At 42.3% G+C, this 23,557-nt stretch overlaps 1 long non-coding RNA gene across 1 annotated transcript in view; it reads right to left on the bottom strand.

Annotated features, from left to right (window-relative positions):
* The window catches only part of LOC132148770 (uncharacterized), an 81,167-nt gene that overhangs the window by 12,028 nt on the left and 45,582 nt on the right, over positions 1–23,557 (bottom strand). Inside the window, exon 3 of the long non-coding RNA XR_009434965.1 lies at positions 8,518–8,575. This is a non-coding gene — a long non-coding RNA (uncharacterized LOC132148770). The remainder of the gene's footprint in view (positions 1–8,517; positions 8,576–23,557) is intronic.

The raw sequence follows: 23,557 nt of genomic DNA, 5'->3' as shown, positions 1-23,557 counted from the left end.
CCAGAAAAGGCAAAGCCAGTAAAGCCTTCTCATCTGGAATGTGTTTCCTGTTGGCTGGATGTCGAACACCCCACTGGTAATCTCTTACGTGCTTCTATTGTTTTCAGATGACTGTGTGCTTGAACACAAACATAGAACAAAAAGAGTGGCCTTTCAGACTGACAGACTACAGAAGAAAACAAGAGGAGATGCCAAGTTCGACCAAGATCGCTAGAAGTCTGCCGAGATACGTGACCCCCTATCATGCATGGAGTGATATTTCAGCTTCCCCAAAGCCAGCGCTTTGATTGTCATCAATCATCGATAGCCACCCATTAAAGGGTTCACTGAATCTTTGCATCTTCATTCTTTGAATGCATTCATAGATATATGAGTAATGAGAAAATGTAACCTGATGACTTCTAAATTAAACTTAATAAAAATTTGGGTCAGTTTCTCACACAATAGATATCATACGTCTACAAATTTCAACGTGAAACATCGTTCATGTTTATGATACTTTCGATGTACTTTTTGGAGCCTGAATTATCATTCACTTTGGTTTGGCAAAGAGCAGCATAAACATGCTGCTGAGTTTCTCCTTTTGTGTGAGAGTTTGGAACTGTTCTTTTACTAAAAGGTGGCAGTAGAAATGTTGTCATTAAACTGTAAACAACTGTATCATACAGAAAATCAATTTCTGGCCAGGATTAGAGTTATTTTCCAGTCATACTGGAATTCTACACATACAGATTGGGCCATGGGGTGGTTACATAACACAACTGTCTTTCTTCACATTGATTATGGAAACAAAAGAGCATCATGCACTGGACGCAAATGCCATGCCATGCTGTTTTACTGGGATTAGAAACAGCTTCTACCATGGTGGGCTCCAATCCCACAAAACGAGCACATGGTTCCCATTGAGGTTTAAAGCAGACCAGGAGGGTTATGCTTAGGGTTGGGAATCGTTAGAAATTTTCTGGTTCTGGTTCCGGTTCCACCTAACGGTTCCGGTTCTGATTCCGGTTCCATTAAAATCTTTAAACAATTATTAGGAAATAGTGGTAAGGAAAAATGCACAACACTCAACTACTCAATGCTCAATACTGTTTATTACTTACTGTCAACTTAATTTAAAGGTTGGCAATGTCAAAATGCAACATATATTACAGTGTACTGATCTTCATAAGTAGGGTGGGGTATTTTTAGAAATTTTCTGGTTCGGCTTCTGGTTTCATTTAAATAAATGTTTTTTACCATTTTACCTTCACTGAATGTAGCGTTGCTGGAAAGTAGTAAGTAATGTTGAGTAATGCTAGTCCATCAATCAGCATGTGTTTCAAAGTTGATGTTTTTTACACTATCAATAATGTTTTGCTTTTCAAGCAGGAATAAGCTTGTTGGCAAAATAGTCCCTTGAGGGCTGAGACACTTGTTAATTTCCCTTATTTAATGTGTGTTCCTGTGGCTAAATGTTAGAGCATTGCATTAGCAGCGCAAAAGGTTGTGGGTTCGATTCCCAGGGAACAGATTTTAGGGTAAAAAATGTTAGCCTGAATGCACTGTAAGTTGCTTATGGTGGTGTTAGCGCAGTGGATAAGACACATGCCTTTGGTGTGAGAGACCCAGGTTCGAATCCACTGTGAGACACCAATGTGTCCCTGAGCAAGACACTTAACCCCTAGTTGCTCCAGAGGCGTGCAACCTCTGACATATATAGCAATTGTAAGTCGCTTTGGATAGAAGCGTCAGCTAAATGAATAAATGTAAATGTAATGAAATATAAATGGTTAAACTTATACACACTCTCCATAAAGTCCCTATTTTACAAATAATAATGCAGTCAGGAGACGGTGTGATGCAATCCATTTTTAAGCATTTAAAATGCATTAAAATAAATATTTTCTATTACTTTGCTTATCATTATCGAAATGACCTGTACACTAAATAATCTAACCCTCATACTTGCATAACAATAGCAGTCTATTTATTTAGTGGTCCAAGTTGATGCCAGTATGTATATTAATGACAGTATGGGACAAATATAATGTCATTTAGTGTAGATGTACAGTCAGACAAAACGATGTGCAGTTATCAAAGGCGCGAGTGCACATACAGTCGTGGGAAACAATGTGTTCGGCAATTAAAGACGGGACAACGCAACGAGTCTGTGAATGCGCGTTATTGGAATCAATGTGCTCAGTAATTAAAGAGGCAGGGAGGCGTGTCTGTTATTCGGTTCGTGACATCCTTAATGGCAGCGGTTCTCAATTCCAGTCCTCGCGCCCCACTGCTCATATTTTGCACGTTTCTCTTTGTTAACACACCTGATTCAGATAATCAGCTCGTTAGAAATTAACTCCGTGCATGAACTGTGTTCCAATTGTTCATTGCTCCCTACTCCCTGAGCAGGGGAAATCTGTTGAAGTTTACCTCACATCGAAACATTCATTCACTGATTTGTGCTGTGCAGCGTCTTTAAACATGGACAACTGTGACATCATATACCTCTGTAAATCAATACAATTTAAATTCACGTCTTGCACACTTCAATGCACTTTGATTGGAACATATAGTTACGTTCGATTAGAACTGGAATCATGGCTGAATATCCTGTGATGTCCACTTTGCAGGGCACTTATGTTCGAATAGAACAAATGTCTGAAGCGCTAAGAGAAACGTTCAAAATGTGCAGAGCAGTGCGGCGCGAGGACTGCAATTGAGAACCGCTGCTTTACGGGAAACGCTGAATATTCAGAACACCGGCGCAAGGCTGCTCACAGCGCTTGGTCACGTGTTGCACCAGAACCATTTTCGGAACCGAAACTTAGAAATTGCTTACGGTTCCGGTTCTTTTCAAAGAACAAAACCGGTTCTGAATAAGAACCGGTTTTCGGTTCCCATCCCTAGTTATGCTGCTGTTCCTGGCCTCATGGTGTGAAGTGAATGCCTTCAGGTCCAGGGGAATACTGCTGACCCAAGTGCTCCGGACCAACAGGCTTAAGTTCCAGGGACTGCAGAGCTGCTTGGAGGCAGCAGACGTGCTCCTGTGTTGATGGAGTGGCCCAACTCTAAACTCCCACAAACAGACGATTGGTGAGGGGATATAAAACGGTGTTGAAATGCAGCAGAATTGGGTTTTCAGAGCTCACCTGACATTGCTGAGACACCAGAGAAAGGAATAACTTTAAAGGGGCTATTATGGAAATGAGAGAAAGCAGAAGAGAGAAAGTTAATGACAGGTGGACTGTTGAAGGACTGTTTGTGGGAAACGAGAAGGCAGAGGGTAGGGCGAGTGTGTGTAAACACTGGTTGGCTGTTTTCTTTGACAATCACACGCACGCACACACACACACACACACACTCACAACAGCACAGCAGGTAGAGGGTTAAGATATTTAGGCAGATGGTTCAGGACTGATTCTTGTCTTCTTAAGACAAAGGCGGTGCAATGTTTGACTGACTGTGTTATATGGCAGCAACAATTACAGGGAAGGTTTTAAAGGTTCACAGAGTGGGGGGTCTCCTATAAGGCTATACACAATGAATCATATCTAGTCCTATTCAGTAAACCACTTAAATTCCCCCAGAACCCCGGAAAGATTCACTAACAGTGCGATGCATTCAGTGTCTAATGGCGCTTTTCCACTACACAGTACCAGCTCGACTTGCCTTGACTCGCCTTTGTTTGGTTTACCACTGTGTAAAAGTTGTACTTGTACCTGCTTCCAGGTACTTTATTTCGTATCACCTCTGGTAAGGTTCTGAGCAAGCTGAGGTGATACTAAAATGTGACTTGAAAACATGGCAGACTGCTGATTGGTCAGAGAGAATTGTCACTATTCACTGCGTCATCTTTGAACGCACCAGACGGAAAACTCTCCTGTTCTTTTTCAGCAGTGTTTCGTTCTGCTGCCCTCAGCCTCTCCTAAAACAATGTTTGTCTTCTTGCTGTGAGAAACAGCCACATCCCGAAGATCAAAAACAGCATACACTCCATTTCCTCCATTGTCCTGTGTGTGTGGGTAGCGGGTGTGTGTCGCGTAGAAGATTACATCACGGCAGTTTCCTGTGGTGTCACTATGATGACCAGGTGCTCTTGTGGAGGTACTATCTGCAATGGAAAACGGAGCGAAAAGAGAGCCGAGACGAGATGTGGCAAGTCGAGTTGAGCTGGTACTGGTAATGGAAAAGCGCCATGAGTGAGCTATGGAAATTTACAGAAATATACAGTTGCTAAGGCAAGCTCCATTATTACTGGTCATACATAAGGTTAATCCTGAACCCAAGTATTAGCCCAAACTTCAACACACAACTCATCCCAAGTTGTTTGTGCTACAGACATGAATGACACAAGATATGGCCTGTTGACAAGAAGTGTACTAATGTTTAAGAATCAAACATTTGATAAAATGAGTGAAAAGCATCCCACTGACTTAAGTTGAAGCTGGGACCAGAGCCACATAAAGAGCAGAATATTAAAAAGGACTACCCAGAACACCATAGCAACATGCTAACACTTGCTAAACAACATAATAACTGCAATGTCCTGGAAACCACACACAAAAACCTAAGCATTATGGTGGTAAATGTTATGGACAGGGGCAATTTACATTTTCTTCAGGAAATGCCAAAATCTTTCATGGACCTTTCCCCCCGTTCTGACCTTGTCTTTCCAGAGGTTAAACAGTTCACTTGACCCCCACTAGCACTCGGTTACTTCTACTGACCATTTCCGTTCATTTGCCCTTTCTCTTTCTCCTCTTTTCCACCATGTTTGATATCATGTTTTCCTCTTTTGCTTAGATAGGAGAGAGAAGGAGGCAGGGGCTTTAACTAAATGCCTCCTGAAGGGCCTGAATTTTCCGTTCAAGAAGCACTTACATAAAACTTGAGTCATTAAGTCCCAACACTCTTCCAACCAATGAACTGTGTGCTAAGAGGCTGGCAGACGCGCCTTATGAGTGTCTTCGACTGTCCTGTTACCAATACTGGATCAGTTTTCTTTCAAAATTCATACTGATAATTAATGTATTCCCATCTTCAAATCCCACACATACTCAGTCAAAAGAGATGATTTAGTGAATCAAAGGTCTGGTCTAGGCAGTACGAGATCCCCCCAGGCCAACAAACAACTACATCAGGGTCTGCTTCCAATCTGCCTCTTTTATCATTGTGAATGGAGTTAGCCATTCTTAGTCCTTGTCAGAAAAATAAACCTTGGCTACACTTAGACCCCAGCACTCCAAAACACTTCACTTTCATAAACACTTTTAGGCTTCATCCAGGTCTTGTCTGCATGTCTGAGGACGGATCATAAAACCATGCAGTAGATTTAGTGAATAAATACTGTAGGGTTCTAAACTTTTAGCAACTTAAGTACACCATGCTTCAGCACTTCACTCTATGTCTTATTTACATACCACTCATAGGCCAATTTAACTGAGCACTTTGTGAAGTAATTAGGATTTCTTTCTATAGAATCAGCAATATGTGCCCGTCATGTGTAATGTGGCGCTATTACTGCCAAAGTTGTGTCATGAAGGCTAATCGGTCTATCAATCAGTGTTTTTGAAAATCGTCAACAAAACTGCTTGTGAATAGTCATAACAGTCCTAACACAACATTTACCACAGAAATGCCCACAACTTTGTCAACATTGACTGATTCATGAAAATACTAAAACAGTTTTTTTTCGCAAGTAGGTAGAATTTTCACATTGATTTAACTTTATTCACGCAATATAATACAACTTCAATCTCATAATTTTGACTTTATTCTTAATATATTATGGCACTAAAATTGTCTACGACACCAATATAATAACAGAAAACATCCAGTTCACTTTAGACATTCTGTTGACTAAAAGTAACTTTGCAACTACACATTATATGTCAACTAACTCTCATTAGAGTACTGGTAGACTGTTAGGTTTGTGATTAGGGTTAGCAGAATATGCTGAAATGTAGCTGAATGTCCAAAGCGGACCATCAAAATAAAGTGTAACCGTGTTTAAATGTTATTTCGTAGACCCATTTAGTAAATCAAACATTAAAATAATGAAGACAGCATTTACGACCAACCTACGCTATCAGCAGGTGCAAGTGATTATTTTTGAATTCCCTGCTTACTGTTTGGACCTCTTCGCCATGGGGTTTATGACAGGAAGATGAAGAGTCCCGATGATCAAGTAATTAAAAGGGTGCATCTTCACAAAGCCACACTGATGAAAAGAAGACTTCTGCTCAACGTGGTATAACGTGATTTCTATAGAAAGACCAACGCAGCAACATTCTTCTGAGACTTTGCTCATCAGGAGTCCCCATGTCCAGCAAAAATGCTTGGACTGACAAGGCTTAAGTGATGTCTCAAACAGCTGAGGGGGTCTGGATATGAGCGAGTGGGCAAGCCAAGTGTCTGCTACAGCTAATCCATCCTTTCTCTTCCACTAAGTTTTCCTAGGGTGTGTAAAAGCTGAGGCTGAAACTTTTTCCTCTTGTTGCCCTTATGGCTGTCTTTGAGGTGGGACAATACCTGACCAGCTGTGCTTTGAACGCAACTCAGTCCTGTGGAAGTCTAGGTGCAGACAAAGGCCACGTGTGGAGAGGCCGAGAGACTGGAGCCATCAGCCATGAGGAGTTTTTTTAATGAGGGATGACTGTCTGTACCTCCTCCTCCTATCGGTCCTTCTTAATCCTCAGCTTCATGAAAGACCCACAAGCCAGAGCCGAGTGCCAAAACACCAAACAACCTTTGTAGGGAACAAAAAAGCAAAAGTTGACAAGGTCACAGAAGGCCTGGACCACCTGCCCGCAGAACTCAATTGCACTCGGCAACAGTGAAAGTAAGCTGCAGTCGCTCTTATGATCCTGCCGTACAAAGGAACAAATTGCGTTCCTCAGGCCTGTCGTCCGCGGGTCAGGAATCAGGGTGAGAACCTGTGATTGGCCCTCTCAGGAAGTCTGTTTGTTTGGCGAGCATGCCTGTAGCCAGAGTTCCATTCATATCTCCTTTCATCTCCTGCTTTTCTATTCTTCTATCATGCATTTGTTGAGGCACTTCTCTCGAAATTGAATTTTATTATTCCAAACAGTCCTGATGGCACGGTCTTATCTTTTATTTATTGTTGAGTTGCAGAGGCTGGTGGATGGGTGGGCAAGAGCATCTGCTGTCCTTCTGTAGCCTAGATTAAAGGGACGGACCGAGTAGGAGAGTAACATAGTGCTTCATCATCATCATCATCTTAATTGCATGGTTGAAGTTCTGATCGTTGCTAGCTTTAATCTACGGCCTCATATAAACAATGGCCAACAGGAAGCCTCCTGGAGAACATATATGACCATTAGTGAGGGGTCTATTCATGGTGAACACAGACCAGCGTTGGATGAACCTCGAGTTGAGTCGGGTATAAAGCTTATTACTGATGTGAAACCTCATCCATAATGAGTAATGAGAGTCTGACTTTACAATTCTATATTCATCATGTGTCAGAGCGCTAGTGTAGATAGCTTGAAGCTAGTTCAGGTGTGACTGCATGGTGGTTAAGCAGAACTGGACAATGACGCATGTGCTGGAGTCAATGATTACAGATTTTTATTTTCTTTTTGGATGAATTGAACTTTTAACACCTGCAGGTTAATATCTTGCACAATCATAAAAATAAAACTGTTCAGAATAGGAAATAAAACAAATATTTTGGGCTAATAAGCTAGAATGAACGATAGAGGTTTATTGAGATTGGAAGACTGGTGGAAATGAAATACAAGCAATAATTATTTTCTATACAACATATATTCAAATTTTCAAACATCTTATCTTTCACATCTATAGCATGTGTTTGATTGGCTGTGATATAACAGGATTGTTTGAAATCTGTGAGAGGTTGGCATGAGTATTGATAGGAAACAAGCTGCTTTGCCCATGCTTTTATCATGTTTCTCACCATAGATTTTCTTGCTTCACTCAGAAATACATCACATTATGACAGAGCAATGGTTTGCTAATACTATATAAATATATACCAATTCCAAATAATCAGCTATTTAGTTATTGTGACAGGACCTACTAATAGTTATTATAGCACATTGTAGGATGTTTGTTAAAGATCCATTCCATCTGTGTTTCGAGGCATTTAAAGTCTCACAGTAATTACAGAAGTATTACAACACTTCAACAGGTGTACTTCAGACTATACACGCCAAATTGTGGTTCTGATCATAAATCACACTGTATCATCTGCCATAAGTAATACTACTTGAAAAACAGTAGCAGTGGATTTGTTCAATAGGCCCAAACTGCACAAACATTTAGGACTAGCTACAGCTCTGCTCTTAAACATGACCAGAACCACACTCCCACGGTTTACTGATCCCAACAACCATCACAACAAAATGACATTAGCGTGGCTTGAGGGCTCTCCAATAAATCAGCAAGAGCTGGTCTCTTCTGACTGAGTTTGGAGGAGCACACTGTGTTCACACAGAAAGAGCAAAATCCTGAAACCTGATCAAACAATACCAGATTCAAAATTCTCACCTTGAAAATCTGTGTGAAGAATCACATCTGACATCCTGCTATCCACCTCGTCCAGCTTCTGAAAGAAAGAAGAACGAGAAATACAGTGTTAGTTCTTTTAATTGGCAACACAGAATCAATCTCTGTAACATGCAGATTACAGGATTCAAAATACCCAGCATTTGGAAAATGTGAATACTTTGTAAAGACATTGGCCAGAAAATGAGAGGGTTTCAACTGAATTGTAAATGATACAGGCATTTCAGATCAAAAATGAGCAAACCATCTGAGAAGGCAACCATCTGTAATGACTCATGCCACTTTAAATGATTGGAAAATTTACCATCAGAGATTTAACTAGGACGCTTATACATGTGGCGACACATACAATGCATGGATCTTCCTGGATGATAAAACTTAACGATTATAAGGCTTAAAGTGTATGTATGTGCAGTGGGAGTGTGCTCACATTCTACTGTGTTTGTGAACTTTGGCCTAAGTTTTTATTAAGGTTATGTAACACACCAGCCTTGATCAGCATCTGCAACAGCTTCCCAAAAACTGTGCTGTCACACTCTGTAATGGCACAACCAGAATACCACTGCTGACCATTGAAACACATGCTAACTGACAGCAAACAGCAGGCAAGCTCAGACTGGACAGAAGTGGGGTCTCTCACGTCCAGCGATGTCATCAAGGGACCTGGGGAGTAAATTACAGCTCAAGCCAGAGTCTATTTCTAGATGATTTCCTAAAATAAAGCCCCGAGCTCCCAATCTGGCAGTAGAAAGCAAAACTTCCTTCTGTAGCCAGCAGCATGAGGTCAGCGTTGGCGTCACATCACTGTTGACGAAACACTGATCTGGTCAACAGACCTCGAGTGAGAACCGCTGAGATATCTTCAGCCAGAGCTGAGCCGTTCAATCAGCAAACCTGATCCCACACTAACACAAGACCAGGCAGATCCAACAAGGACAAGAGGTTTTCCACGCTTCATTACGGGAGTTAAACCGTAAATCATATACTTTAAGCTGTTCCAAACCTACGTGAATTTTTTTTTTCACAAAATGAGTAGATTTACAAAAACATCACCATAGAAGTATTATGAAAGTGGTCCATAAGACTCATGCAGTGTTTTCAATGTCTTCTACCACATTCTGTCATGACACACTAGATGGCCAGAACTTAGCATAACTGATGATATTCTTAGCATTAAAGGACTTGGCACAGCTGATTGGTTCATGTTGCATACACAGCCAATGAGCTTGATGTTTTAGATTTAAATGGCTGGTTAGCATTTGCTTGAGCATCACACAGTGGCATATGTACTGGCAGTAGCAAGTTCCTGTATTTGATCGCAGCAGCAGCAATAATCCACAATAACCAGCAATAACCAACAGCAGCAGCGTAGCAGATCTATTACACTGAGACCAAATACATTAACATATTCATTACAAAGCTAAAATCTTCAGAGAGTTGTCATGATTGATCTCAAGAAACAGACTAAAAAATACAACATTCACTGAAATGCTTATTCTCTACACAAGAGCAGTGTTAACATTCTGCTAAACATCACCTTTGGTTTTCCTCTAAAAAGGCTTGACTGTAACAAAAAAACAACATGGTGGGGGACGGTGCTGCGGTGGGCAAGTGACGTCACTGGAGTTGCGGCTCAACACCGGTATCATCGCCAACACCGTCTGTCGCAGCAAGCCTAGTATGAAGGCCACTGCCAGTGACAAACAAGTGAACATCACCTCACAGGAAATGTTGACCCATGAATCAATGCGTTATCTCAGTTCTGCTTGAAGTTTGGCTAAAATAAACAAGGTGAAAATGAGGTAATGCGCCAGTATTTTTATGAAGTATAATCAGTTCCAGGTGTGCAGCTACAATACTAATGTCAAGATTGCATCTTACAGAAGATCACAGTGTAATGTAATCAAATTTAGGCCATATGTCCACCGAAGCATTTTTTCCCGAGGCTAATGTATTTTCAATTGTTTTCAATGGGAGCGCCATGTTTTTAAAACGTCAGCAGCGTGACGAGGCGCTGACTGTTTATTTCACGCCAGGCGCTGAGGCTTTTTTTCTCAGTGCCAAGAGCTGAGGAAAGTTTATCTTTGGGTAAAATGCAACACTCATCACTGTCACTTTTTATCTCACAGTGCAGGGCAAATTCAGTGCTTTCAGCCAGCTAAAATACTTAAGTGGACACATATGACCAATGATTTTAGTTAATTTTGAAATACTAAATATTTTTGTTTATACTGGTCTAAGTCTATTTGCATATCCAACCTCTCTAAAAATTTTGGATGCGACTTCCTGCTTTAGTGCATATCTATTTGGAAACAGTCGTTATTTATGTAATAATTTGTTGTCAAACTCTTCCATAAGAGCAGAAAATATTATCTGAGCTGCTACCCACATTGACTTCACAGCGCTATACCCTTACTGTCTGTCATGTTTTACTTTATCCTTATGGAGAAGAATCGGAGTCTGAGTTGGTACTTTGTTAAATCATATCTGTTATCAAACACTCATCTGCACGTACACCATCATTATGGAGGCGCCTGTGGAAACGATCGCTGCTTGACATCGATTAGCCACGCTGAGTGACATGGACATTTTTCTGGGAAATCATATGCAGACTGACAGGAGTGAAGAGAGCTGCCAAAGAGAGCGTTTAAAAACTGGCAGCACATTCAGGTGTGGTGAGTTGATCTAACATGCTTGATATTCAATACGGATGAGAAAGCTGAATGTGTTGACTGTCTGACATTTCAAGCGTCTGCGCTGATGTACACATAACTTAGGCGTCATGTCTGTACACTTGGCTTGTTAAAGAGGAGGACGCTTAACTTCCTCGCTGGGTTTATCGCTGTAAAGCTTGACTGTTTGCTATGATTTCTGTACCTCTGTGACCTCCCTTCAGAGAGTTTGAATAGTGACGTGGTACGACAGTAAAAACAGGACATAGCACACTTGTGTTTACCCTAGTACAAGAGAGAACTTCAATGCAACAGCAGATCTGTAGACATCACTGGACCGCACCTGTGAAGAAGGCTGAGCCGCTGGCCTCATACCAGAACACATAATCACCTCAAGCAATGTCCCACGCCAGCAAAAACTATGACAAAGTCACATTTGGTGAGTTATAGCAACAACAAAAAATCAGCACTGTACACCAAAAAACATTGTGTCCAACCTCAGTCCCACTGCTGACATTAAGTGTGATGCATTCATGTGGGGAATGAACTAGTATTCTTATCATCTTGGTGTGAAAGGCCTTTACATTGCGTTCTAATGACATGAACAATGTTGTCAGAAAGCATCAGGTGATAAGATGATGACAAAACTGTAACACATGCTCATCACCGCTGGCCAAATGTCTGACTGCGTCAACAGAAAGCAAGCCAAACCACAGAACAATCCGGTTCCACCTGAAGACTTTGTCTAAGGTGTGTGTGGCTGTGGAGGCAGACGTGGACGGTGGTCGGCGAGCTGGAGGCCCCCGTGCGCCACAATCACGACCCATTGTTGGCAAGAGGAACCAGAGGCTGCTTCTGGAACAGACACACTCGACCGCATCTTCCCGTTCCTAGATGTCTCGCCACTCTCGCTTTCAGGAAGGACTGGAGCGTCGCACGCCAAGAACACACTCCTGAGACACAACCATCAATCGATCACGCCATCAAGACAGCAATGAACCAAGAGCCACACACTGTCCTCAGACAACCATCAAGACCATTCTCAATGTTTACCTGACAAAGCCTTGCTGGAAAGTTGACCAAAGCTTGTAATCCCTACAGTGATTTGAGCTGTATGAAGCAGTTTGAAGAAAGAATTTAAGCTGGATGTTAGACAGCTGTGAGCTTGTACGTAGCAGACAGACTGATTTAGGATGAATTAAAGTCAGACTTTTAATGGAAGTTAAAGCGATTTGGCCAATATTTGAGTTTGGTGGCTGTAGCCGAAGTTCTTGGATTTATCTTGGATTATATTTAACTATTTTTTATTAATAGTTCAGAAAAGCATCAAATTCAATGTGCTGTTGCTGCAGCTGTAAACTATATACATATTTAACATCTAAATTAATTCGCAAATCAGCTGCACTTAAATCAGACATAGACTCCCATTGGAGGAGAAGATGAAGAAGAAGAAGAAGAAGAAGAAAGAAAACGTACAGATACAATAGGGGCTACAGCCTGTAATGACTGTGAGAAGGATGATTTACAGTTTAGATACAGGTTTTCACAAAAACAAAAGGTCAAAAGTATCAATAATATTAATTTTAACAATTATCATCAATCGTTGTATAATTAACTTATAGTGTCTAAATAAGATGTAACTCTCTTAATTGTTTAGATTTTTATAATGCATTATCTTCTTGTTGATCCAATAGTTACATTTACAACTCAGACACATGCTAAAAAATAGGGATGCAACGATACCATTTTTTTAGATCTGATCAGATACCGAAAATCCAATCCGATACCAGCAGTTTTTTTAATTCAGTGTAGACTTACTATACTTCTGTGTTGACCTGATCATTACTCTTCTGTGCTAATCACAATCTACTACATATACACAACTTCATTTTAATCAAAAATAACAAATGAAAAAATATATAAATCACAATCTATGACAAAAATACAATTATAAACCAGGTTAATGGATAATTCAGCAGCAAAAGATACTCTAGAAAAATCACGGCTGCACAATCATTTTATTAAATCTTGTGAAATATTTTATTTACAAATAAAAGTGAATAAGTCAAAAAAATCTGGTAAAATGTTACACATTGCTCTTTCTATTTTTGTAAAATACATTCATGAAAAACAAGTATATACATTTATATAGAAATCTAAAAGATGTTTCTTTTAAATGTATATCACAGTAATAAAGGCTGTAAAATATCATAAATAGGACAGAACAAAAAATACTATTAATAATCCTTACTAATCCCTGATAGACATCACGATGTTAGGAATCGTTCGTTGTTTTCCCTTCACGCTTCGAGCACACCTCCCCAAACCTTTCTCTAGCCAACTTCAAAGTTTGTCTTGAACTTTTCTTTTCTAGTTAACATGTACAATAAGTGTTAGCTGCGTAAAAACATGGGTTATTTTTTACACTGGTCTGAATAAAGATAACAGACAGGCTTATTGAAAATGCAGATTCATCCTCTGCCAGCAGGAGGCACTTTCGAAATGGCAGAAATATCACGGTTTCCACGATAACAGCAGTAACAGTCCACAAAGAAGCACAACAGCTGATTTAGAAACACGCAGCTCATATTTGCTCAATGAAATCATGGCGTTTCGAGGTTTAATCATTAAAATTTAGGCTATTTTTGTCTTACTGTCCCCATATTTGAGACCTCGACATCATAATTAAGACTTTTTTAATCTTTTAAGACTTATGTTCTTTAATTTGATACAACTAAATGTAAGACTTTTTAAGGATCCGTCAACTTTCAAAAAGGCTTTCAAAGTGTTCTGGTCCTCAGAATAGTGATTTGCCCTGAATCTACCAGCTTTAGTGTTACGTGACATACAGCCAAGTGTGACCCATACTAGGAATTCGTGCTATGAAAGCTTTAGCCTAAGTTCTGCCAGGAAGACTCAATTACTTCGTCACTAATTACCTTCCTCATTATCCAATCACGTCTTCATACTTTGGTATAAAAGATCGTACTTACACATGTTTGAGTTCACAGATGCCGACGTGATAACAACCGCAGATTCCGACACGATTGTTCCTTGCTCAAGCTGTCGCGTTTATTGATTTACTCGCTATAGTTAAGTTTGTGTTCTGCAAACTATCGCGAGTTCGACGTTCCTCTAAGATGTACACGAGATCGCTGGCTTTGCTCCTCTAAGATGTACACGAGATTGCTTTGGTAATTATCTGCGGTCATTCGTGTCGGATGATATACAAGCTTTGGCTTTTCTCGGCAGAGGATGTGAAACATTGGCGGAGTTCGCGTGCTTTCCAGGGTTGCCAAGTTTTCTCAAAACCGTCAGTTACTACTAAAAATAGCCCAATCGCGTTCAAAAAGGGGTTTCTCGAAAGAATTCACATTCTAGGGGCTATGTATGACATATTGGGGTCACCTCAAACCCCGGACCGGAATAGCAACCGCAGCAAAAAAAAAAACAAAAAAAAAAAACACCGGTCTTGGCAACGCCGGTGCTTTCCGAGATGTCGCGTCAGTGCTGCTTGGGTCTCAACAACTGAAAGGATTTTGGTCTCAATCAACAAATATTTCATCCGTACGCACACGTGAACCTGCACGAATGAAGTCTCTCCGGACCAGCAGACAGAATCAAGGCTGCCGGTCTCTTTCGGCATCTCGCCTCCATTACTTCATCAATCTACAACATTATAAGTATCATTTTGTTCTATGCACTTGTGGCGTTCGGGCATTCACTTTATTCTCTGCAAGGCTTTATACTCACACGTTCAAGATAAAGCACTGGGCGTTCGTGCTTGTTTATCTAGCAGACTCGCACTGCATAATTAAGATGTTGATCATAGTGCATGCAATGTTTTGAATAACTCCTTCGTAGTGAGACATTTTAAGGCTTGTAATAAAAGCTACAATCTTTTATACTGATAAGGATTGTTCGCATTTCTGTAAAAAAAATAAATAAAAATATGCTTCGTCTAGCACACTTAAGATTGTTGTTTTAATCCTATGCATCTTTGTTTATTCAGTCATTGTTCATTTCGTCTATTCCTGGATGCTTCGTTCTGGAACAGGATTCTATGGCTGCAGATGCAGAGAACCGCTGCTCTCACCTCATCTTTACACGGCTTACTCTCGGACTAGCGCTATTATGAACACTGGATCTATCAAGCTGATGCGTATATGGACCCTTTCATTTGAGTCGTAGGTAAGATTCGGCTTAATGCTCAGTAGGCATCTTAAGTCCATGTGACACAGAGTTGCTGCTGACTTTATTTCAGTATAGTGACATATCTTCAGTTTAAACCGATTATTAATTAGCGGGCATGGTTTGTTTGCGCTCCTGGTCTCCGTCTCACTCATAGCAAACTAACGGCTGGAGGGGTGTGTTAAGGAGGTTCTGCACATGCTGTCAACCTGACGTCATCAGAAAAACTATGCATTACAGAGTGGAATGTTCAGATTTCGATAAAGATTACGAAGACAAACAATGATTAATTGTTACATCAAGATTAGCAAAGTGTGCTAGTAAGTTTAAGTCAATTTCGATTTTATGCGGACTTTAAGCTGCAATCTAGGCTTGTTTATTTCGCGCATCTACTGGTGTCGGTTCATCTGTCTCTCATACCATCGACTTCAGTCTTACTCGGCTGTTGCGGCCTTCACATTACACCTTCAGACAGCCGTGCCCCTCAGTCAACCCGGATCCTTCAATCTGCCCTCCGTTAGCAGACATAATACTAAACTAAACGACCTGCTTACGTCAGCTAGAAATCACATTTATAAATGCGTCGCTTCCTCTACACTCAAAGCCTACACGTCTGCATGGTCCGCTTTTTAATGTTTTTCCTTCCAAATTTCCGCTTTACCTTTTCTAATTTCGACCGTTTGTCCCTCTCGTCTTTAATTTTAAAAATCGCAATCTTAAAATTTCTCTATTCGCAGACTCCTTGCCGGCATCCAATTCTACGCCAAATTTTATAAATCCTAATTTTCAAAGCCTTTTCTGGATATTCCGTTCGATTACTACTTATAAGGGGTTAGCTAAATCTCCCAACAAAATTAAAGACAACATCTGCTATTACCATGCCATATTGCAAAAATTTATTACTTCCATCAGCTATGGCCTCCTTTCGAAGTACCTCAATATTCTTCTCGAGGCAGTGTTCATCTGCCTTCTACGGGTCTATGCGTCCAGGGGAATTCACTTCAGGAACTAATTAATTTGATCCTGCTCGTGGCATTCCTTTTCCGATCTACGATTCAGACCTAAATTCTTCACACTCTTCCTTAAGCACTCCAAACCGATGCGCAAGGTTCTGGTGCTACCTTAACAATTTCAAAATCAATAATTTCTGTCCCTTCTCAGCCACGGTGAAATTCCTTAAAATCCGGCCTAGAACTCTAAAAACGCACCACTCTTTACTCTACCTAACGGAGCACCCGTTTCCAAGGCCTGTTTTAGAACTCACTTAACCGCTGTTCTCAAGCTGCAGTCTATCCCCCTCTCTCTATACCAGCCATTATTCAGAATTGGGCCAGCTACTTCAGCAGCTGAACGAGGAATCTCTATGTCAGCTATTAAGATCATGGGCAGATGGTCTTCCTCAGTGTTCAAATCATACATCAGACCTGACCATTCTCGAAGCTCAGCAAGCTCTCCTGTTAGAAATCAGGTAAATTCATGCAATTACTGGTGGTGGTGTTACTAGCGGTATTTAAAAAAAACAAAAAAAAAACACACACACTATCTGTATGGTCTATCGAGGCCTGTCTGCGCCTGGCCTATCATGGCTATTTCTGTACGGTCTACCAAGGCCTGTCCGTTCTGCCTAACGTGGCTGTCTGCGTCTGGCCTATTGTGGCTATTTCTGTATGGTCTATCGAGGCCTGTCCATGTCTGGCTATCATGGCTATTTTTCTGTTCGGTCTATCGAGGCCTGTCCGTGTCTGCCTATCGTGGCTGTCTGCGTCTGGCCTATCGTGGCTATTTCTGTATGGTCTATCGAGGCCTGTCTGTGTCTGGCTATCATGGCTATTTCTGTACGGTCTATTGAGGCCTGTCTGTGTCTGCCTATCGTGGCTGTCTGCGTCTGGCTATTGTGGCTATTTCTGTATGGTCTAACAAGGCCGTACATGTCTGAAATAAAACTTGTATATAATAATAATAAAAATAAATAAATAAATAAAAATTCATTTAAACATAGGCATATGAGGTTAATCTAACGTTATCATACTGATCATGCTAACTCTCTCTTTATATCTTCCAGGAACCTTAGGATTCACAACTGGTTTGTATACTTTAATCTATTTATTTTGGGGGGAAGGCCGCCCGTCTGGTGGTTTCATAATCCACCTATTTTGGGGGGTCGGCTGCGCCCCTGCCTTCGTCTTCAGGCAGGAAATGCAGGTCCACTATCCTCGGATTACGAACCATGGACGGGGCCTTCCACCAAAGAAATTTATAATTATGCTTGCTGAGTTGTCAATAAATGTATGCTTCGTACGTTTTATCTCCCGAGTCTTTCTGGTAGAAATGAAAGCTTTAGCCTAAGTTCTGCCAGGAAGACTCAATTACTTCGTCACTAATTACCTTCCTCATTATCCAATCACGTCTTTATACTTTGGTATAAAAGATCGTACTTACACATGTTTGAGTTCACAGATGCCGACGTGATAACAACCTCCACCCTCCCCACCACCACCAGGATGGTCCTGTCCTTACCTTCCAGGGGGGGTCGGCTGCGCCCCTGCCTTCGTCTTCAGGCAGGAAATGCAGGTCCGCTATCCTCAGATTACGAACCATGGATGGGGCCTTCCGCCAAAGAAATTTATAATTATGCTTGCTGAGTTGCCAATAAATGTATGCTTCGTACGTTTTATCTCCCGAGTCTTTCTGGTAGAACTGCTTTTAACCCATCCAAAGTATGTGCACACACACACACACACACACACACACACCCGGAGCAGTGGGCATCATTTGTGCTGCGGCGCCCGGGGAGCAGTTGGGGGTTCGATGCCTTGCTCAAGGGCACCTAAGTCGTGGTATTGAAGGTGGAGAGAGAACTGTACATGCACTCCCCCCACCCACAATTCCTGCCGGCCCGGGACTCGAACTCACAACCTTTCGATTGAGAGTCCGACTCTCTAACCATTAGGCCACGACTTCCCCAAAACTGTCAGTATTTCACACAGATCCGTGACACGGGAAGCCTTCTGAGCTTTAATTTCATAGATTTCAATTCATTCATTCTCATTCACTATGGGCTAAACAAAATCCTGAAAAAACATTTCAGAGCAGATTCAATATTAGACTTCTGGGTGTTAAATGAGCTGTTGACTTGGAGACATAAGCCCTGGGATACGTCACATAACTCATAACCGCAGAAAACAGCAACGGGGCGTGTGTGTGTTTGCTGATATTATCTGAGCAGTCTCATTAATGAAGCATCCATTCCTTCCATTACAGCTCACATATCAAGACAATAAGATGACGCTCTGGAATGGGATCCCACACAATAGTTATGACAGTCAATCAATCCACAATACTTCCTGTTCAAATAGAGCATGTATGGAATATCACTGCCATCTGATGATGAATGTTGCCTAATGCCAAACATATCAATAGAGCTAAAAAGAGCTGATCATGGAAAGCACCAAGCCGTTGGTTTGGGAACTGTGTCAGAACAGGAACAAAAGAGGAGTTCACTCACGGAGCAGGAATGCAGAGTATGTGAATGAGACACACTCATCTGGTGAGCACTGATGCACACCTACTGTAGATCTGCGCTGGTTACTGAACACCAGTGTGGCGTCAGCCGGGAAAACCCTTACAACACACCCCGGCCGTGCTCCGCTCAACGGCCGATCATGATCGGAGCACCCCTGCCTTCATTGTACTTGCACTGACACTTTTTTATTTATATTCCTTCATGTTACTCTGTGACGCTCTAGAATTACTTTTGAACATTGCTCTACTCAGGAATACATCTGAATGTGTGCTGCTCTTAAGTTTATTTATTGCATCTGCACTGCCACTTTAATTTTCCTCCATGTAGCTCTACGTCACTCTACAAAGACATTTTAGACACCGTTCTACCCCAGTAATCATAATATTACCTCAGGACTACTTATGAACACTATAACTCTAAACACTGATTACCTTTATTATACCTGTTACTTCCACTTATGGGCATATAATGCTCTGTCCGTGTCTTTCTATAGTCACTCAAGAACCTCAGTGCTCTCCACGTACGTCTATGTCTTATGTCTTGTTATTGTCACTGTATGTCTGAGCCTCGTCACAAGCATTTCAATGCCCAGTTTTCCCCAGTGTTAACTATGCAAATGACAAAAAAATGGCTCTTGACTCTTGACCAATGCACTGCAGCATGAAAGCTCACTCTGCCTCGCTGTGGGGACAATAGATATGGAAGACGTGGCCTAGTGGTTAGAGAGTTTGACATCTACCCCTAGGGTTGTGGGTTCGAGTCTCGGGCCGACAATATCACGACTGAGGAGCCCTTGAGCAAGGCACTGAACCCCCAACTGCTCCCTGAGCACCGCAGCATAAATGATGTGTGTGTGTGTGTGTGTGTGTGTGTGTGTGTTAGGGCTGTCGCGATAACCGAAATATTGTAATACCGCGCTATTGACAAGCAAACCGCAGAGGAAAGATAGCAACTGCAGTGTTCTTTTTTTTTTATTTTATGAGGCTGTGGCCTTCTTGTTTTTTCAATTTGTCACTGTGCATTCAATGTCAAATAAATGAATGATACAATATGGTTACGACTGTAATTTTCTCGCGAGCCGTTGTAGCTTTATGGTGCTTCGTTTGTTTTGAATAGGCCGGCTGAAACGATGGCAGGCGCTCGATCTCGTCCCATAACCTAATGTCACGTCGCCAGTTTGGGAACATTTCGACTTTCAACCCAATGAAAAGGGCGAGCCAGCGAATTTAGATGAGCCGCTATGCAAAATTTGCGGCAAAAAGGTTCCTGTGACGCGGCAATACACCTAATTTGAGGTCATTGGGACATTCTAAAACGCTTAACGTGGTTTAATGTACTAATACAGTGATATTAACAGACCAAACTCACTAAACATCATATTAATAAAGTATACTATCTACAAAAAATCAGATGATCCCTGAATATGAATTCAACGCGTTTAATAACATGTTAAGCCTTTTCCTCCCATAGAAAACCATCATAAGGCTTAACGTGTTATCTGTCATCTGTCAAATACAGCCGTGAAAGTAACAGGCATACCTGCTGAAGTCACGGACAACCTCTGCGTCAGTGCCCATACCCAAGAGAGCGTGAGCAGATAACGAGCTCACACGCTATCTGCATGAGGAGTGCATCGACTCCAGCGCGAATACACTGTCCTGGTGGACCGGAGGTGGCGCGATAATCAGTCTAGATTTCCACTGCTGTCCAAAGTCGCGCGCACATACATGTGTAATACATGTTAGAACTCTTTGATTTCTTTAAAAAAATGTATTTGAAAAGGCATGTTCTTGTTGCTGTTTGGCATTTAACAATAAACAAAAATGTTTTAAAACGTGTCTCTGTCAGTTAAAATAGCAACAATATATGCTACATAACTCAACGATAGAGCTTTGTATGCAGCAAAATCAGGATAAATTAGGTATGTAAAAAAAAAAACCCGGCGGTAATACCGCATATCGCGCTATTGAGCCACCCATAATAACCGCAGGGGAAATTTCTTAACCGCGACAGCCCTAGCGTGTGTGTGTGTGTGTGTGTTCACTGCTCCGGGTGTGTGTTCACAGTGTGTGTGTGTGTGTGTGTGTGTGTTCACTGCTCCGTGTGTGGGTTCACAGTGTGTGTGTGTGTGTGTGTGTTCACTGCTCCGTGTGTGGGTTCACAGTGTGTGTGCGTGTGTGTGTGTGTGTGTGTGTGTTCACTGCTCCGGGTGTGTGTTCACAGTGTGTGTGTGTGTGTGTGTGTGTGTGTTCACTGCTCCGGGTGTGTGTTCACAGTGTGTGTGTGTGTGTGTGTGTGTGTTCACTGCTCCGAGTGCGTGTTCACTGTGTGTGTGTGTGTGTGTGTGTGTTCACTGCTCCGGGTGTGTGTTCACAGTGTGTGTGTGTGTGTGTGTGTGTTCACTGCTCCGGGTGTGTGTTCACAGTGTGTGTGTGTTCACTGCTCCGGGTGTGTGTTCACAGTGTGTGTGTGTGTGTGTGTGTGTTCACAGTGTGTGTGTGTGTGTGTGTGTGTGTTTGTGTGTGTGTGTGTGTGTGTGTGTGTTCACAGTGTGTGTGTGTGTGTGTGTTTGTGTGTATGTGTGTGTGTGTGTGTGTGTGTGTTCACTGCTCCGGGTGTGTGTTCACAGTGTGTGTGTGTGTGTGTGTGTGTGTGTGTTCACTGCTCCGGGTGTGTGTTCACAGTGTGTGTGTGTGTGTGTGTGTGTGTGTGTGTTCACTGCTCCGGGTGTGTGTTCACAGTGTGTGTGTGTGTTCACTGCTCCGGGTGTGGGTTCACAGTGTGTGTGTGTGTGTGTGTGTGTTCACTTCTCCGTGTGTGGGTTCACAGTGTGTGTGCGTGTGTGTGTTCACTGCTCCGGGTGTGTGTTCACAGTGTGTGTGTGTGTGTGTGTGTGTGTGTTCACTGCTCCGGGTGTGTGTTCACAGTGTGTGTGTGTGTGTGTGTTCACTGCTCCGAGTGCGTGTTCACTGTGTGTGTGTGTGTGTGTGTGTGTGTGTTCACTGCTCCGGGTGTGTGTTCACAGTGTGTGTGTGTGTGTTCACTGCTCCGGGTGTGTGTTCACAGTGTGTGTGTGTGTGTGTGTGTTCACTGCTCCGGGTGTGTGTTCACAGTGTGTGTGTGTGTGTGTGTGTGTGTGTTCACTGCTCCGGGTGTGTGTTCACAGTGTGTGTGTGTGTGTGTGTGTTCACTGCTCCGGGTGTGTGTTCACAGTGTGTGTGTGTGTGTGTGTGTTCACTGCTCCGGGTGTGTGTTCACAGTGTGTGTGTGTGTGTGTGTGTTCACTGCTCCGGGTGTGTGTTCACAGTGTGTGTGTGTGTGTGTGTGTGTGTGTGTGTGTTCACTGCTCCGGGTGTGTGTTCACAGTGTGTGTGTGTGTGTGTGTGTTCACTGCTCCGGGTGTGTGTTCATAGTGTGTGTGTGTGTGTTCACTGCTCCGGGTGTGTGTTCACAGTGTGTGTGTGTGTGTTTGTGTTCACTGCTCCGGGTGTGTGTTCACAGTGTGTGTGTGTGTGTGTGTGTGTGTGTGTTCACTGCTCCGGGTGTGTGTTCACAGTGTGTGTGTGTGTGTGTGTGTTCACAGTGTGTGTGTGTGTGTGTGTGTGTTCACTGCTCCGGGTGTGTGTGTGTGTGTGTGTTCACAGTGTGTGTGTGTGTGTGTTCACTGCTCCGGGTGTGTGTTCACAGTGTGTGTGTGTGTTCACAGTGTGTGTGTGTGTGTGTGTGTGTTCACTGCTCCGGGTGTGTGTTCACAGTGTGTGTGTGTGTGTGTGTTCACTGCTCCGGGTGTGTGTTCACAGTGTGTGTGTGTGTGTGTGTGTGTGTGTATGTTCACTGCTCCGGGTGTGTGTTCACTGCTCCGGGTGTGTGTTCACAGTGTGTGTGTGTGTGTGTGTGTGTTCACTGCTCCGGGTGTGTGTTCACAGTGTGTGTGTGTGTGTGTGTTCACTGCTCCGGGTGTGTGTTCACAGTGTGTGTGTGTGTGTGTGTGTGTGTGTGTATGTTCACTGCTCCGGGTGTGTGTTCACAGTGTGTGTGTGTGTGTGTGTGTTCACTGCTCCGGGTGTGTGTTCACAGTGTGTGTGTGTGTGTGTGTGTGTGTGTGTGTGTTCACTGCTCCGGGTGTGTGTTCACAGTGTGTGTGTGAGTGTGTGTATGTTCACTGCTCCGGGTGTGTGTTCACAGTGTGTGTGTGAGTGTGTGTATGTTCACTGCTCCGGGTGTGTGTTCACAGTGTGTGTGTGTGTGTGTGTGTGTGTGTTCACTGCTCCGGGTGTGTGTTCACAGTGTGTGTGTGTGTGTGTGTGTGTGTCCACTGAGGCTCTACCTCTCAGTATTTATTTCTATACAAAACCAAGTGATTTGTGGGTCACACTGGGAATTTCCTTTTTGGTCATCAATCCTAAAATGTGTTTTGGGATGGAAACTTGATAGTCATGAAATCAGTGTACACCGCCATCATATAAACAAATAACTAATTACTTATTAATATACTTTAAAAGAATATGCTTAAGTGTGAACTGAATATAATGTTTTCAGACACTTAGTTATGTGCTATTTGCAATTGTAAATGCATTATAGATTAAATTAATATCACTGCAATTAGCTGAACTTTTAATTAAAATATTTAAATGTA

Source organism: Carassius carassius, chromosome 9, assembly GCF_963082965.1.
Source record: "Carassius carassius chromosome 9, fCarCar2.1, whole genome shotgun sequence".
NCBI lineage: Eukaryota > Metazoa > Chordata > Actinopteri > Cypriniformes > Cyprinidae > Carassius > Carassius carassius.
The sequence above is the reverse complement of the archived record's forward strand: the minus strand, read 5'-3'. Positions and strand labels throughout refer to the sequence as shown.